Here is an 18,486-nt window from a genome sequence, read left to right on the forward strand (position 1 = left end):
TATATATATTATATTATATTATATTATATTATATTATAATATTATTAATATTATATATATATATATTCTGAGCAGTTTTAGATAGGGCTCCAGAGAAAAAAATATTGTTTCATACTTTGACAGTTCATATAAGGAAACAGTCTTTCAGGAAAAAAGTACGAGAATAATGACATAATGGGAATCAGAAAGAGAGCAGGTATGGCAATCTTGTCATTTTTTGTTGTTGTTATTTTGATCATGTTTTGAATTTTTTTTTCTGAAGTGAAAAACAATTATTTCATAAACAACTTATCCAAAAGCAGAATTGAAAGATATCAAAGATACTGTGCTGTTGTAATGAATAGCAGTTTAATGATCTTAATTCCAGATACTTAATTCTATAATCTTAGAATCATAGAAACATAGAATCACCAAGGCTGGAAAAGACCTAAAAGATCACAGAATCACAGAATCACACAGAATCACAGAATCACCCGGGTTGGAAGGGACCTCAAGGATCATGTAGTTCCAACCCCCCTGCCTAGCAGGGCCACCAAACACACACATTCAGATCAGGTTGCCCAGGACCCCGTCCAACCTGGCCTTAAACACATCCAAGGATGTGTTTAAAAAATCTGCCAAGTTGCAGTTGCCCAAGGTAGCTTTGTTTTGTTTACACACTTCATATAACACTGAGCATTCTATTTGGATGAGTATAATGACATTTATGCACATTGATACCATATTGAAGGTTTGTGTGTATTTTCCATTAATTTAAGCTATTTTTTTTAGCTATTTAGGTTGTTTTTATTTTATAATTTTCTTTTACTAAATGAGGTTTTTAACTGCAGTTTCCAAAATGTTCTTCTTGTTGTGGTTTGAGAGACGAATCTACACTGTATGCCAAACTGTGTTAATAGTGAACATCAGTAAACATAGCTATTTTGGAAAACTGTAGCTACAGGTACCGTTGGGCATAACCTATGCATGCGTCAGTAGGTGACACCATTACTCCTAATGAGCACAAATGCAGATACAAAGCAGAAAATACAAAACCAAAAATCCATCATCTAAACTGCTACTTTTTCAAAAGTTAAAAGCAGAAGAGTTTATTAGCCACTGGGAAACTGTTTTGTAGATACCGTAGAATCAGGTCTTATGACTACACTTGAATGAAGAAAAACACATACAGAGCTGAAATTTCTCATTTATGATTAATACTCATGTCTGGGTATTATTTAACCATTCCGTGACTCAGAAGTAATAAATTTTATTTTGATTTTTGCATTATGCAGACTTGAAAATTCTCTACATTGTTCAAAACAGGCTTCTCATGCGCAAACTCCTTGACATAGCTCTGTTCAGGGTTGAAATACTGGTTTAAAATTAATTCAGATTATAGCTTCTTAAGCTATAGCCATGAAAAGACACCTGGATTTACTTGGATCAAAAATGAGATCCCTCTGGCCTGAAATTAAAAAAAAAATAAATACTTAGTATTCTACAATTCCTCTTTTATATGCAAATAAGCAATAACTCTGAAATGAATATGGAGAGTAGATCTATGTTTTGCATGTCTGGAATTGGACTGTAAATGGACTTTTCAGCCTGCAACTAGATCTTTCCCTGATTTTAATCATGAATCTGTCTGTACCATCATTGATGAAATCATTGATTGAAGCAATATGTCATGTTTATTCAACTTCAAGCATCTGGCATAACAAATCCTGTAAAGCTGATAATGTAAGTGCAAGCACTGGAATATATGGAAATAAGACTATGCTCAATAACCTGATTTTTGCTTCTGCAGAGACATTTTCCTGGATGATTTTATCAGGAAAGCTTTCTAGAAGTTTAGTTTTGCAAAGCAACTGTTGGTCTTTGTGAAAGTTACCCTTTTGTCAACTGAGGAAAAAAAATAAATAAAAAAATTCTCTTCTCCCTCCTGAATGACACAGATATTGTGAAAACACTGGACATTTTTTTGTTCTGTCTAAAACCTGATGCCACAGAATGCTTGTTCTGATTGGCATAGTACTTACAGAAAGGAGTGATGCTGTTTCTCAACAGGAGGAGGAAAATCACATAATGCAAGGGATGTATTCTATCTGGGGAGGGAGGAATCAGGTGAAACTAGATGAAAACTATGCTTTAAAATACAAATTAATATTCTTTAGTCATTTTTACAAAAAAAAAGTATAATATTTAGTCTTTTGGGCATCAGGTGTTGTTTTTATACAGTAAGGAATGCCTGAAAAACAATATTGTAGAAAGAAAGTTACTGCAAAGGGGTAACTTAAATTTAGTGCCCTTTTTGTGCAGACATGGCTTTGTTGAACTGATTTTTCTTTGTACTTCTGTGGAGCTGAAGACCTACAAAATATATGGTTGTTAAGAGCAACTCATGGCATTAAGGCTTATAACAGAACTAGTAAAATTAACTCTTACTTCGAAGTCTTTAAATGTCAGGGGCACCTTGACATGGTTGTGAGTTCTTAAATATGCTATAATATAGCAAAATCAAATGTGGTTTTCATTCTAAGCTCTTGCTCTCCTTCAGCACTGCACTGAGTCTGTCTGGAATGGGGTTATTTTTCTTCAGAGAAGCCTGTGTTTTGGATTGTTACTAAGACAATTTTGATAACACAACAATATTTTCACTGTTCCTACACAGTTGTATGCAGTTTCAAGGTTTTCTTTTTCCCCCATTGCCCTCAAAGGGTGTTAGCTGGGGATGCACAAGAGGATGGGAAGGAGCACAGCCAGGTCCCCCAGGGCTCTGTCTTGGGACTGGTGCTCTTCAACATCTTTATCAATGACATTGATGTAGGAATCGAGTGCACCCTCAGCAAGTTTGCTGATGACACCAAGCTGAGCGGTGTGGTCAACACCGCTGAAGGAAGGGATGCCATGCAGAGGGACCTCGAGAGGCTGGAAAGATGGGCCCAGGTGAACCTGGTGAGGTTCAACACGGCAAAGTGCAGAGTTTTGCACTTGGGCTGGAGGAATCCTAGGCATCCATACAGGCTGGAAGGAGTGGTCCTTGAAAGCAGCCCTGTGGAGAAGGACCTGGAGGTCCTGACAGATGAAAAACTTAATATGAGCCAGCAGTGTGCTCTTGCAGCTCGGAGGGCAAATGGTATCCTGGATTCCATCAGAAGAGGGATGGCCAGCAGGGACAGGGAGGTAATTGTCCCCCTCAACTCTGCTCTGAGGCCCCATCTGGAATACTGCATCCAAGTGTGGAGCCTGCAGTACAAAAAAGACAGAGAGCTGTTGGAGAGAATCCAGAGGAGGGCCACTAGGATGATCAGGGGACAGGAGAACCTCCCCTGTGAAGACAGGCTGAGGAAGCTGGACTTGTTCAGCCTGGACAAAAGAAGGCTGAGGGGTGACCTCATTGCAGCCTTTTAATACCTAAAGGGAGCTTACAGAGGGGAGGGAATCAACTCTTTGAAAGGGTTGATATGTGTAGGACGAGGGGAAATGGTTTTAAGTTGAGGGAAGGGAGATTTAGGTCGGACATCAGGGGAGATTCTTTACCCAGAGAGTGTGAGGTACTGGAACGGGCTGCCCAGAGAGGTTGTGGATGCCCCGTCCCTCGAGGTGTTCAAGGCCAGGTTGAATGGAGCCCTGGGCAGCCTGGTCTAGTATTAAATGGGGAGGTTGGTGGCCCTGCATATGGCAGGGGGGTTGGAGATTCATGATCCTTGAGGTCCCTTCCAACTCTGGCCATTCTGTGATTCTGTGTGATTCTGTGACAGCTAACACAACTTAACAAAAGGAATGTCCCATATTATCAAGCTAATCATTAAAATCTGTGGAAAAGGGAGGAGTGATATTTCTGGTTATGGAAATTGCCTTGACAAGTAAGTTTACAAATGATGAAGCCCTGTTCCAAGAAGTATCTGTAAACATACCTTCTTCTGAGAATCTGTAAATAAATTCCTTAGTTTGCTCTGCTTGCATGAACAACTTTTCTGCACTTATTATATTGTCTTTATCTTGACCCACATATTTTCAGCTTTTGCTCTGATAATTCTCTCCCCCATCCCACTGCAGGTGTCAGAGAGAGTTACTGTTGTTTGTATGCATGGCTGATGGCCAGTATCAATTAATCAGAAATACCAAATGCAGACAACACCTGCATCTGAAAATTTGGTCATAATTTTGATCAGTATGGACAGTGGTTAGATTTTATACAAACCAATTCTTAACATGTCATACAGGAAGCAAAAGCCTGTGAGTATTCATAAGCTTGTTTAATTCTCTACTTTGATAAGAAAATAATGTTATCAATTTTTTGATATCGCTGTTAGATCATATTCCAAATTTCAGAAATGTATGTAAACCTAATCAGGAAGAAGGGGAACACACAGTTTATTAAATAATGTTCTTTTGTATTATAATTATTTTTTATTGATAGCATCCTTGTTTTTTAACTCAACTGTAAATTTTCACATAGTGTTATCTTTTGTTTTTCTCCTACACATCCACTTAAGAAATCATTTTCTCTAAGATCTGTTTCAGGTAGAGGAATGACCATCTTAATTTTTAATTGTAACAGTTACAATGGAAAATTAAAATATACAAAAGAGTCTTAACATATAGGTGTAATTGAAGTATATGAAAGAGACAAGATGTTCACATACAAATGTGAAAAATAAGCACTGTGAATTATTTCTTGAATTTTACCCTGTATCAGAATCACTCAGCGTAGTGAACTCATTTGAATAACTGCATAGAAAATATTTTTTTACAGGAAAATAGAGAAACTGTTAAAAATTCTTTCCATGTACATTCCAGAGAAAAATCTTTGCCTGCTTCCCACTTTGGACAAAGATGATTAATAAATACTAATGTTTACTTTCAAAATCCGACCATTAGTCTATAGGTCAACACAATGTACATAATTTTTATCCCTTTCTTCAGTTTCAGAATTGTGGATTTGTAAATATCTTGAATTTTTCCACATATATAGATCTGATGTCTGCTGCCATACTGCTTTCTGGATTACTCAACAACATCACTTATCTTACTTTCTTATTCACAGCTTACTGCTATTGCATTGCATACTAGAAAAAGACATGGAAGAAGCTGAAGTATTGTGGTAAACCCACAGATTTATAGGAGAACTGATGACTACTAGGAAATGCAGTACAAGTTGACAGAATGATAAATAGGCAAGAGTAGAAATCATTTTTGTTTTTATGAAAAATTAAGGTTTACTTCTTGTTTGCTGCACCGTTTCTTAGCCTCACGGAAGTCAAATACATCTTTTGTTTTTTTTCTTTTTTATCCATTTTGTTTCCTCTTGTCATAGTACAACACTTGAAAGACTGAGTGCTATTCTAAGCTCAGACTGTGCTGTATTCTACTGAACAGTCTTTTGCCATTTGAGTTCTATGTTTAGGCATTTTACTTATGCAGTGACCCTAAGTTTGCTATTAGTTTCTTGGTCTTCTCCCGCTTTGTATAATACAAAGTTTCCACTGCTGGCCTATCAAAGCCTCTTTATGCCTGATTCCATTTGAGGGTAATCAAGCTGCAGAAAAACAGAACACATAATTCATCATGGTTGTGTAACTATTCCCTTCAGAGCTGGGACGATCTGAGGAAATATGCTTTTGACTAAAGAATAAAACAAACAAAATAAAACCAAACCACCTAGTCAGAGTGACCTTAATTACTTTTTTCTTTATTGGTGCCAGATTAATAATTTGCATGGAAAGCAATCTCAGTTCTGTTTTTCTTAAGTTTAATTATAAAAGCTGTAAACATGGGAGGCTGTAAGTGTAGCCCAACATTACAGGTGAGGAAAGAGGCAAAGCAGGTAATTCATTTTTCACAAAGTCTGCATATTATGTTGTGAAGTGATTGCCATGATCTTCTGGTGCCTAACCAAATTTCTTCCTTCAACAAGAAAAAATGTAAGCATCCAGAGATGTGTACCTTCTTCCTGCTAATATAAGTCATTGCTCTCCTAGAACTTAAATGGCAGAGGTTTTTCTGCTGCATTCATTTACAATGCCTAAATCTCAAAAAGCATTTTGCTTTCAAACCAGAATCTGAGTCAGATACCCTCAGAACCGTGTCCCTGAGGATCTAACTGCTGAACAGTTGCTAAAAGTGGAGAAAACAAAGGTGAGTTCATTGCTATTATGAGAAAAAAGGATCCATGTAAGAATATAAAGAATGTACAGAAGTTTAAAATTTTGTCTTCAAATATTTCATCAGGGAATATGATGAAATTTCTATAGGATACTGGACCAGATGTAATAAAATATAGCTTTCTTCCTAGGTCTTTAGGGATTGAACATAATCTTGTCCATAACACAAGTGCAAGACAGATTTATGGAAAGAAAAAAAATAGAGGAATGGAGCACATCTGTCACGAGTCATATGCATATGGTCATAAGTGAGGTTTGCTGTGATCTCATTAGTGTTGCCTGTCTTGAATAGAGAACTTTATTCTCATTTCAGAATGTGGCTGTGTAAGTTTCAAAATTCCTCTTTGTGAGGCCAATTCTTTTCTGATAATGGAGACAAAGAAGACATGAAAACTAAAGTGTATCAGAAGCCCAATATATAGGAAAAGATAAGACCCAGTGTAACAATTACAATTCTCTCTGTTTATCTTATGCTTTAATTTTTGTTCACAACATTTTTAGATAGGATTCCTTATTACTCAACAAAAACAATACTTACAGCATTTATCTTGCCCTGTGCAGACAGAAAGATAAAACACACAGTAATAATTTTTTTTACAAATCTTAAGACATCTACTTATCTCCTCCGTTCTTGCTTGTCTCCCCCGTTTGAAAACAGATGGAGTTCTTAGCCTTCTAATTTCATTGCAGTGGCTTTCTTTAAACCACAGATCTGTACATATCTTAGTTGGAAAATCTAAAGTAATCAATATCGCATGCTTGTGAGGAAAAAAAAAAAGGCTTTGTCTGCAAAATGGAGCTTACATGATCATAGGTTATGTTAAACATATGTTAAGAGAAATTAAGATAAATATGAAAAAAAAAAATCCTGAGATTTTTAGCTCATAAAAATTTAATTCTGAAACTGGAAAGAAAATGGTTTGAAAAGTCTTAAATTAATAACACTCAAGTTGATAAACAGTATAAAAAAGAAATATCATAGGAAATACTATTACAAAAAAAGACCAGCTTTTATTATTTCTAAATTTCTAAGACTAGAGCATTCACTGTTGTGACAACAATGTTGATCTTCACAATGGTAATCTTCATCAATACAAGAGATTATTTCCATTGGGTTTATTGGATTATTTATATGTATATAACCCATTGGATTATTTTCTACTCATGCACACATAGCAAATTGTTTTGTATTTCTTCTCCATTTTGCATTAAACACTGAGAATCCTGAAATTGTTAAAATGTCTCATAAGGAGTTATGAAAGTTGAAATGGCTTTGTCTGGACATTTATATAGTATTCTGGAAGCTTGGTAAACAGTGTTTTTTTTGCCAATATTGTTTTGATAATCTCTTTATATTCATGTTCCCTGTTTGATATCACAGATTCACAGAATCACAAAGTTGTAGGGGTTGGAAAGGACCTCCAGAGATCACTGAGTCCAACTCCCAGCCATAGCAGGCCCACTACAGCATGTTGCACATGTAGGCATCCAGGCAGGTCTTAAATACCGCTGGAGAAAGAAACTCCACAATCTTCCTGGACAGCCCATTCCAGTGCTCCATCACCCTTCTGTCTCCCAGCCCTTTTTCTCTATAGATATTAGGCTCTCTGGATTAGGCATTCTCTATTTACACAATTTATTTCACATATACCTTCTTGAATATGGCTATGGCGTACACGGTTCATGTTCTCATGGGCAGATACGTAGGTTACTTTGAAAGTAGTGCCTCTATGTATTGCCATGGAAACTACAACAAAGACAAAAGAGTTAACTATTACTACAGAACAAATTCTCCACTGCAAAACATTATTTTTCAACATTGTCACGGCCATTAGATTTTTTATTTTCAGTGGTGAAGAACAAGATGCCACATGTTGTGCTTATAGAAATAATTCAAATTGTTCTTGCAAAATACTGCTTTCTTTTAGATCTGATCTGAGTGGGCCCAGCTTGTTCTGGTTCCTTGGGTTGTTCTTATCCAGTTGCAAGTGTATGCATTAACCTTTGTGGAACTTCAAGAAATTCCTGTAAGCTCACTTTTCCACTCTGTCCTGTTCCCTCTGAATGACAGCACATCCTTCTGACTTATCAACAAAGCCCTCTAGTTTTGTATCATCAGTGAATTTGCTGAGGATAAACTCTGGCCTGCCTTCCACATCATTAAAGAAAAGGTTAGGCAGCGCTGAACCTAGTGTCCACTAATGACTGGCTGTCAGGTAGACCTTTTGCTCTTCCAGCATGAGGGTTCAGCCAGTTTCCAGTGTGCTTGAATGCTCACCTATTTATCCCCTGCTTGGTCAGCTGGAAACCAATATAAAGAATATAGGAATAGTAGGTACAGATTTTTGAAGTACTGGATCATCTTTAAGATTCTTTCCTACTCAAAACTATTTTATGAAGAGATCAGAATCAGATACAATGATCACCACGTTAGTACAAATAGGACATGCAAATCAATTTTTGGAAGCCATTTTCTCTGGCTTCCTAAGAGTTCCCAAATCCCAATTCCATACTTCAGTATAACAAATAATTTTTACAGCAAAGTCTCTAACCTTTTATATCTGTATCTTTTTCAGGAATTGCAGTGTATTACCAGTGCAACCAACAGACACAAAGTTAAACTTTGTATTGCATTCACTTACATGATTAACTGTTAAAATAGCGAACAGTGGAGCCTTTAGCATGTGCTTTACATCTACAGACACTTTGTTGAACTTCTGCACAAAAATTAATGTATAATGTATCGTCTAGTGCACTTAAGTCCCCATCTATCATGGGAAAACAAGCATTAATCTGTTTGGATAGAAATGCAAATTCTCTAAATTACCATATATTTGATTGAGGTTGTCAGCAATTAATTACTTTGCAAGAAAAAATGAAACAATTTCCTGGTGTGATCTTAGTTGGCTATTGTGTGGGGTGTGGACAAGTGTTTGTATTTTAAAATTTAGAGGTACAATTATTTTTCTCTCAAGTATTTGCTAGATTGAGATTGATTTATCCATATTCATTTTCTCCTGCTGGAGCACTTCTCTCTGGACAAAGCAATATGACCTTGCCAATTGAGAAGAACATAGTGTTCAGTGTAAAGTCTTTCAGAGCTTGTTGATTCTGAAATTAAATTCCATAGAGCATATGAGAGAGTTGTTCTCACACATATTATGGAGCAAATTTTGAGAGAATCAGAGATACTTTTATTTCAACTATAAATTTTCAAAGACATTTCTGTCATTGTTATTGTAATCTGTACTTTATGTCTTGTTTCTCATTTTCCTCAGAAAACTAAAAAGAAATTACTTATGGGTATATATTAAAATATATATATCTATTCCTCACAGCATGTTAAAAAAGAAAGAAAACTTTGAAAAACATAAGCTGGCAGGTTCCAGTGGGAAGTGGTTTTGATAGGCAGAAAAAACTTGGAACTTTAACATACTGATAAACTTAATCCAAACTTACGATACTAGGTCATGTGATTCAAATTTCTGTCAGTATTTGAAACTGACAGTGCTGATTATATTTTAGAAACTTAAAAAAATTATTTCTGTCATGCTATTCCTTTTCATTGGTAAATTTGTTTAGTGGTAGAATTTTACATACTAAGAAAAATAGGTGAGATGGGTGAGGGTCAAAGGACATAATTTTGTCCTTATGTCTGATGGAAAGGTTTTAGTTAGTTCTGGGGAGTTAGGGGTTAAGATTTCCTGGATTTTGTTCATGTTCCAGCTATATGACAATGTTTCTATTATAGAGCACTGTGGCAACCAACTTTTATCTATTATACTCTCAGACTCTAATCTAAAGAAGTATGATGGATTCCATCAGTTTGTATCAACAAAACTGGTTCCATAACATTTTATAATGTCTGTATACAAATATTTCTTTTTGTCAGGTCAATAGGACAAATTCAAAATTGCATGGCAAAAGTGAATACACTAATGACATCCATTTTCTCTCCGACACTGAAAAATTGGATGGACTATGGATACAAAATAAGCTGCAATAATCAGAGGTATTTGTTCATTTTCTATCCAGAATTTTAAGTTTCTGGTTTTGTTTGCTGATGTAGCATAACAACTCTTGAAATAAATGTGGAAAGAGTCTCAGCAGAATGGATTAAGCACTTGCTTGGTAGGAACCAAATATTTAGAGATTTCTGCAGTCCTGATTGTCTGCAGTGCACTCATTTGCCAATTGTTTTTGTTGCAGATATAAATCAAAATTTATTTAATGCTTGCACTGAACTTTACCTAATGTAATAAAACAATGCTATTGACTTCACTTTGGCTGAGACCTAAGAGAACCTAATCAATCATAGCAAAAGTGATTGTAAATCCATCTTAAATTGGGGTCCACTCTTTATTTATTGGCTAAGAACATCAGCCAATGATTTGTCTGAAGTAGTAATTTCAGTTTTTAAGTGTCTGTGAATAGCAGCAAACAAGAAAAAATTCTTGTGAGGTGAAAACCCCAAATGAATATTGTGTCTATAAAAGGGCATTATTTTTCCACCCCCAAAATGAATCTGGTTAAGTAACAGTTCGGTTTTGTTGGTTTTGTTTTTTTTTTTCCCCCTGACATTTTCCAAAATATCTTCTTGTAATTTTGTGAGGCTAAATCTAGGTTTAGCAAAGCATAATTATCTAATACACAGACTGTTTCATTTTCAGTGCAATTAGTGAATGATAATAAGATGTGCGTAGCTTCTTCCTAATGCAAGAAATATCAGGGTAGACTTCTGAATGTTGTTATGCTTTGTCTGATGCTGGTATTGTGGAATAGGAGTGATGGAATGCAAAAGAAAGGAGGTGACGCACCAGAAAATGACAAGACTTACACTATTTCCTGTGTCTTGACTTTTGGCAAATGTCTAAGACTATTAATAAATATGTGCAGCTCCCATAAGCCCCTTAAATATTCAGCTGCTTAAATTTAAGAACTCAAAATCAATGTAGCCCATCTTTCCTACTGTAAAGTTAAGGAAAAAAAAAACCAAGCAATCTCTTCACAAAAAACAACAGGCAGAACTAAACTGTTCCAAGGTTTGGAATTCCAGCTAGCAGTTCACTGCTATCTACCCAATTGTTCATGAAGAAGCACGAGCATTTAAATGATGAACTTTTGCATAAAGAAAAGATATGAAATCTTAAATACATGCCAAAACTTTTGTTCTTAGTTAACTAGAATGACAAATCTTTATTTCTTTTTTGTGTCTACAGAGAAACTGACAATTCTATGAAATTAAATAAATGAAATTCTCTCTTTATTATTTGTGGTATGGATTTAGTGACAGAGGCTCTTTTTTTTTTTTTTTTTTTTTTTCTCCATGGCATTTCAAATAAACTCCAGAAATTTTGTTTGGGAAAGATAGTATATATTTATATTTTCATTGAAGTGATTGAAATTAATAATTTATCTCTTATTATATAGTAAGCTTCAAAACTGTTTCTGTAATGGAAGTTATGTTTCTAGAAAGGCCTGTCTAAAATTCGTTCCCTATTCTTGAAAAGGAGTGTCTGTAATAATTCTTTTTCTCCAGGCATCTTTAAGATTACCTAGTTCCAACCCCCTCCTACAGTTAGGGACACCTCCCTCTAGATGAGGTTGCTCACTGCCCCATCCAGCCTGGCCTTGAATATTGGATTTCAGTATTTGCACTACCCTTTTTACTCTTTGCCCCGTTAAAGCCATGTGCTTTATGACAAGAAACTCTTCTGATCCATCTTAGACTTACTAGAATTTCTGTAGAAAATTCTAAACAAGAGGAAAATCAGGAAGGTCTCTCCTCTCCTCTCCTCTCCTCTCCTCTCCTCTCCTCTTCACTGTAGCAGTTTCACTGCTACAAGCTGCATAAATCACTGTTTGTGTGCAGCTGATATCTTAGAAAATATTTACTAATAGGCACACAGACAACATCTTCCTTGCAATAGTTTGAATAGAATCTAGAAATTTTGATCTTGGTTATATTTCTGTGATAATTTCTGACCTACATGTGTCTGATGTTGTGTCACACCGATTTGCTAAATGTTTCAGAAGTACTCAATTGACTTTCAGTCATCTACCTGAAAGACTTAATAATAACAAAAAAGCCTTTTCTACCTTTTCTGTTTCTCATTTCCTACTAGTGGTCTGTAAAATGGCATTTTCAGCAGTGCTTTTCTGGTTGCCATGAAAGATGTGTTTGATTTATGATAAATGTTAATTGCCTTCATATAGCTTCCAGGCTGTCCAAATAAGTGCAGTTGGACAATAAATGCCACGCTCATTCAAGCACACTATGTTCAGAATATTATCTATTAAAGCCACTGTGGATTAAATGAAGCAGATAATATGTGATGAAATGTTTATTCTCTTCTTTTGGCTCACAAGACAAGTATGCATTGCTACATTGCTAGATGTCTTGCCTGAAGGAAGAGAGTTCCTTTGCAATTGTATGGCTCTAATGCACTACTTTGTTTCCTTACACTGCCTCTACATTACTTTTTTTGCTGATGGAGCAGGAAGGCCAGCACGGCACTTATTTAGCTGGAGAAGAACTGCATTTTCTCAAGGCAAAATATTATTGTAACCTGAGGTGAATCAAACCGGAAAAGCATTAAATTCAAATGAAAAAGTCACTTTTAAATACTACTGCATTGTCCCTAAAACATGGAGTAGATATTGTCAGAGAATTTTCTGACCCATTGCCATGGAATAATAATCTATTACTACATTTGACTGAATACATTAAATGTCCTTTCAGAACTGTGAAAACTCTTAATATGCTTTCATATCTTTTTTATTTTTTCAAACATTGCGTCTCTAGAGATTTGTCTTCAAGTAAATCCATCACAGCAAAGCATCAGCAGTGACACCTCCCTACTGCACTACATAATGAAAAATTATAGGCTGAGATAATCACAGCTTCCTCACCATGTAATTATCAACCTCCCCAAGGCAAACTCAGAGTCACTGTTTTACTTCATGAATCCCTATAAGGATTTCTTAGAATATTTTAATAATCAACGAGCTGAGGAACTGTCAGAATTTCTATATTTACATCTGTGTCTGTGTATGTTGTTGTGTTGTTGTGTCTGCATCTCTGTGTAATTGCATCCACTTACCCAACCTATCCCTATCCCTCCCAACCCAAGTCATTCTCTGATGCTATGAAATTCTGAGATTTCAGTGGTAGATGCAAAATTGACAAGTGTGTGTATGAGAGAAAGTAACACAGAGAAAGTCATTTATTTATAATGAAGAGATCAAGAGCATTTGCTGCTTTTGGAGGGAGTACTTCAGTTGAAATGTACCTTGATTTCTGCATTGAAGTTTTTCCCCTAGTAGAAGACAAGCAGTGTAAGAATACAAGAAAAACTGTTCAGAGCAGAAGCTGTGAAGCAAGATAAACAGCATGGGAACCAAGGACAGCTCTAGAAGAAGAAAGAACTTCTCATGGCTCTGATTGGATAAGCGCCTGTGTGAGCGGCTGAAGAGTCTTTGTAGAAAGCTCTGTGGACATGTAAAGGTGGATGGAAAGTTGTAGGGGTGGATGAGAAAGCTCAAAAAAGGAAACGTGTGAAGGTATATAAGTGACGTGAGAACTTCTTATAAACGGATCATTCACATCTGAGTCCATGCATCGGATGCTGCAAGGCAGCATTTGCATATATGTAGATACAGGTGTATGCATGCATATGAACATGGTAGATTTTTTTTTTTTTTTTTTTTGTATTTATGTTTTATTTCTTTTCCAATTCTGTTTTACTGACTGAGGGTAACCTTCCACTTTCCATAACAAGGAAAGAAAGAAATAAAATTCCCCAAACATACTGTGGTATGCATCATAAGATTATTACCATAAATATTATTTAAAAATATTAAATAATTAATATAATATAATTAAATATAATTATAAATTATAAAAATAAATTAAATAACATGTAAATTTTATAATATATAAAACATAATATAATTATAAATTATAAAAATATAATTAAATAATATTTAAACATTCTTTCTTTCTTTCTTGTCAAGCGTGTTGACATGATTAATGACATAATGATGTTTTAAATTCAGAAGGGAAGTAACTGCCACGTTAAACCAATTGGTTGGAAATGTTGCTTCTGTGTACTTATATCTGCTTTCACATCTGAGATCACAGATGTGATGCCTTCGCTTACTCTATCCAGCTTTTCTCAATGTTCATTTAACCTTCATAGGCTGATACATTTGTATTAATACTACTAGTTCCTATACTAAGCAAATTATAGTGACTTAATTCTCATCATCCTTGCTTTACTCCTCTTTAAGGGCATGCTCTTTCTGTACGCAAATGTGTTTATGTATTTTTACAAAAATGAAGATCTATTTTTTTTTTTCAGATACTGTTGTACAATAACCTAACTTTTCTGTGGTGTGAACTGAATGCTGTAGTCAGTCTTTTCTTAGAGGTGCAACATATGATGGGAGGGTCATAATGATAGATCTGAGCCTACGCTTCATCCGTTGCAAGTTTTGTTTGAGCACTGTGTTAATATATTTAACTACATTTTTCTGTAAGGCAGAGAAATTGCACACATTCTTTTAGAAGGTCAGACAGAATGCCATTTGATCTTATCTGTCAGAGGAGAGTATTATTATTATTATTACATTTTTAAAATACAGACACGTAACAACTTGTGCGTTCTTTTTACTCTCTCCCACAGTACACAGACTCAATTTGTGGTGCTTTCTTTTCAGGTAAAAACGTTTATTTAATGGTGAGGTTTGGAGATTTATCTAATTTTCACTTTTGCAATAAAAATGTGTTTGGTAAAGGAACATTTTCAGCTAGAGAGAGTATGCAGTGTGGCTCAAAATGCCCTCATAATCCACAATTTCTTTGGCCCTCACAATCCACAATCATTATCAGTGACAAAGGAGAGATCCTGGCAGGCTTACAGTGAAGTGCACTGGCAATTTTTCAGTAAGATTTGCTGTTTAAGATTTTTTACTACTGACAACCTGGTTTTTGAGGTTTTGGTCCATCAGGATTTCTATATGAAGCCAGTAATTTTAGAAAACATACCATTGTTTTTGAGCTTTATATCCTGGTCTGCCCATGCATGGTTATATGGCAAATTTATTTCTCCATAAATCAAATTTTTCTGTACATCTCTAATACACAAATATTTTTAAAACATTCTTGTTATTCGGTGTGACCAAAAGGCCATTCAAAGAATTTCATGTAGTTTTTGCGTGTATTTGTGCGTGCAATGTTTGCATATGCAATTCAAAGATTTGCCTTAATTTCTTCTGATTGTGTTAAAACTTATTTTCTTATGATAAGATTCAATTATGCTGACATACTTGAAGACAACTACATTTGGTATACAAATGTTTCCTGACTGGCTGACTGTAAGTCAAAACATTTTCTTTCATTTCCAACATCATCTCAAAAGGTAAAGCATGTGGTTTTTATTAAGACTTTTGTTTAGATTTGTTGGTTTCTCTTAGCATTCCATTCTGAACTTTGTGAGACCTCAATATTATGTGCTTTGGTGGGTTTTCTTCTTTTTATTGCTGTTGTTTGCTATTTTTGTTTTTGTTTGTTTTCTGATTTTTTTATTTTTTTTTCCATGCAGAAGGTACATTTTTCATTTCTAATGGAAGAGTTATAAGGAAAAAATGCACTCTGGCCTACTAAAATCTTCATCATTATTTCTCTGATACGAACTTGAGTTTTTAACCCAACTCAAGCAGCAGAAGTATTCCTGTGTCCCAGTCACAGGAAAACTAACTCTGACAGTTTCTTTAGGAGCATGAAAATATTTTAACACAATTTTTTTTTAACAGTTGACATGAATTTTTTGCCAAAAAACAAACAAACAAACAAAACCAAAACAAACAAACAAACAAATCTTTTAAGATGAAGGGAATGAAAAGATATTTGGAAAGTTCCTAGCAAATATAGCTGCACTTCTACTTAGAAAAATTATTCTGATTACTTTTGTGCAATTTGGTTTAAGAAACTGCCTGGCCATGACAAACATGAATATGAAATCCTCTACAAGTAGGAGGAATAACAGCATTCACAGGTCCTGTTTCTCATGGGAACTTTAACTTGGATCTCATATTTACCAGCAATAAGGGGCTTGTTGGGAATGTGAAGGTAAAAGGCACTGTGTTTTTTAAGTATGTCAAACTGTTGACTTGCTCATCTAATAATCAGTTATTACTCTAAAGGCCTTTTTAACTTCCAATAGTTGCTACTTAGCATTTATTTTAGTATTTATATATATTTTTTACTAATGTATTCTATATTCTGTAGTACAGATTTAATTCTGTACTACAGAGAAACCCATCCTCCGTGTAATTCAGCTATTTCTGTATCTGCATTTGAGTATCACTCTGATTTTTCTGTATTGAAGAAATGTTCCATTTCGTTAAAAAAATTAGTCAGCATTTACCATTTTTATCAAAAGGATCCTAACAAAGTTAAGCAAGGTTGGTTCTAAAGCAAATCCTGAGAAACTCCACAACAGACTTTGTTCCACTTCCTTCACTTCTCAGTATCAATTTTATGATCTCTCCTTTTGTTCAGATTCCTTGCTACTCTGAAATTACCTACCTAATGTCTATTTTCTTCAGTATGTTTCAAATATGTTTCACTGAAGGTACTGAAAATGTAGTTTTGGCTGCACTTCTTAGACATACGAAAGTGCTTTCTATCTAGGACATGAAGAAATTGAGTGTAAGAGGGCTTGTGATGACACAGTCATAATTGGTATACCCTGAACATTTGTTGGAAGAAATAGGTACATTAAGTGAGTGTCTGAAAAGGCTGTTCCAACCCCACCTGAAAAGTTATTAGATTGAGAATTTATTTCTCAGTGGAGAGATGATTTTCTCCTGCAGAGATCTGGTGGAAACAGGAAAGAAGGGAAAAACAGGCATTGCTAATTGAGCAAGAGATAATTTTAAGAGTTTTACAAGCAGAACAAGTGGAAATGTAAATGTTGGTAATTGGGAGTTAATTATTCCCAGTAGCACTTTATGTTCTCTTTGAATTGTACGCATGAAAGGAAAGACTGGAATCAACAGTTTTGGTTACTTCATTTTTATCACTAAGTAAAGGTACAAATAAAAATACTCAAAATAGAATGCAAAATATTGTTTAATGGCTCTGTTTCTGATGGAATATAATCTAACTTTTGATTATAGTAGGACAAATGTTGATGATTTTTGGCATTGGGTGTAACTTCTTGCTCTTCACTGCCTTTGTGTACAGGAAAAACAAGAGTCTCTCCAATCTTCTGAAATGTATACTTTTTTAGAAAGTATTTCCTACATCTAAGGAAGGGCTATTCTGAAAGTAATGCCTACTATTTTATTATGTTGACCCACAGTGTCAGAGGTGGATGTTGGTGATATGGCAGTAGTGGTTGAACCTTCCATTAAATTTTGTTGCTGTGCAACAGACGGCAGCAGAGGGGCAGTCATGACATGGAAGTACATATGAAGCAAAGCTGTGGAATAGAATTCTGACCAGTGGAAAAAATGGCATCCATTGTAATTCACTGACACAAGTTGAATGTTTATGGAGACCAAACTGTGGGTGTCAGCACAGTGGGGTGGTGGGTAGTGCATTTCAGCAGAAAAGACAACAGTGTGAAAGACAAGCCATGTTCCAGGCAGCCATGCACAGCAGTCACAGCACAAAATGAAGTGTTTTCACCAGACATCTATGGATCCATCACTAGATTACAAGCTCAGAACTTGAAGAAAAACAAATATTGGCTTCAGCAAGTTGGAAAAGATGGCGGCAACACTGGAATATCATAAAGTTCGTACTGGATTGGTCCCATGAGTACTCACAGAAGAAGAGAAAGAACACCATATGCAGATCTGTCAGGACTTATAGAACCAATATGAGGATGAAGATGACAGTTTCCTGGATTGCATCATTACCAGTGATGCAGTGTGATGACATGACCACGGAGTCAAATCAACAGTGCATGGATTGGTGACATTTGAATTCCACTATCAAAGAAAAATTTCAGGATGTAACGCCCAGCAGGTAAAATAATATACAAGGCTTTTTTGGGGTAGTAAAATGATTATCCTTCTGGATTTTCTTGAACCTGGTCAAATCATCAACTCTGACCGCTAGATCTTTACTTCATTTTTACCACTAAGCTATAAATACAAATATTAAGGCTATGACTTAGAAAAATAAACTAGTCTGACCAGTCTGAAGACCATGGAGCCCATTGCGAGTCTTGGCTAGACCGTCCTACCACAATCACTGTATTGCTCAGATTTGGTGCCTTTTGACTTCCATCTGTTTGGACCAGTGACACACTGTGACTCCATG

Source organism: Centrocercus urophasianus, unplaced genomic scaffold, assembly GCF_019232065.1.
Source record: "Centrocercus urophasianus isolate 14NV4802_14NV808 unplaced genomic scaffold, USGS_Curo_1.0 seq_31, whole genome shotgun sequence".
NCBI lineage: Eukaryota > Metazoa > Chordata > Aves > Galliformes > Phasianidae > Centrocercus > Centrocercus urophasianus.